General features: G+C 41.4%; 1 non-coding gene across 1 annotated transcript; it reads left to right on the forward strand.

Annotated features, from left to right (window-relative positions):
- The first annotated feature begins 462 nt into the window (after positions 1 to 462).
- Positions 463 to 570, forward strand: LOC130971354 (small nucleolar RNA R71). The gene has a single exon (XR_009082577.1). It is a non-coding gene; the product is annotated as a small nucleolar RNA R71 (small nucleolar RNA).
- Positions 571 to 838: the final 268 nt, after the last annotated feature.

Raw genomic sequence — 838 nt, forward strand, 5'->3', positions numbered from 1 at the left:
TCTCTCTTGATTCTTCCATGAGAAATTTGGGTGATTTCTCCATGAAGAATTATAGGTGTTTCCATAGGGTTCCCCTAGGTAATTCACCTCTTCCATTGAAGGGTTCTCAGGATCATAAGCTTCTTCCTCGGATGAAGCATCCTTAGTACTGCTTGGTGCATTTTGCATTCCAGACAGACTTTGAGAAATCAAATTGACTTGTTGAGTCAATATCTTGTTCTGAGCCAGTATGGCATTCAGAGCATCAATCTCAAGAACTCCTTTCTTCTGACCAGTCCCATGGTTCACAGGATTCCTTTCAGAAGTGTACATGAATTGGTTATTTGCAACCATTTCAATGAGTTCCTGAGCCTCTGTAGGCGTCTTCTTCAGATGAAGAGATCCTCCAGCAGAGCTATCCAAGGACATCTTGGATAATTCAGAGAGACCATCATAGAAAATACCTATGATGCTCCATTCAGAAAGCATGTCTGAGGGACATTTTCTGATTAATTGTTTGTATCTTTCCCAAGCTTCATAGAGGGATTCTCCATCCTTCTGTCTGAAGGTTTGGACTTCCACTCTAAGCTTACTCCATTTTTGAGGTGGAAAGAACTTTGCCAAGAAGGCATTGACTAGCTTTTCCCAAGAGTCCAGGCTATCTTTAGGTTGAGAGTCCAACCATATTCTAGCTCTGTCTCTTACAGCAAAAGGGAATAGCATCAGTCTGTAGACCTCAGGGTCAACCCCATTAGTCTTGACTGTGTCACAGATTTGCAAGAACTCAGCTAAAAACTGATGAGGATCTTCCATTGGAAGTCCATGGAATTTGCAATTCTGTTGCATTAGAAAAACTAAT

This window comes from Arachis stenosperma, chromosome 3 (assembly GCF_014773155.1).
Source record: "Arachis stenosperma cultivar V10309 chromosome 3, arast.V10309.gnm1.PFL2, whole genome shotgun sequence".
In the NCBI taxonomy this organism is placed as follows: domain Eukaryota; kingdom Viridiplantae; phylum Streptophyta; class Magnoliopsida; order Fabales; family Fabaceae; genus Arachis; species Arachis stenosperma.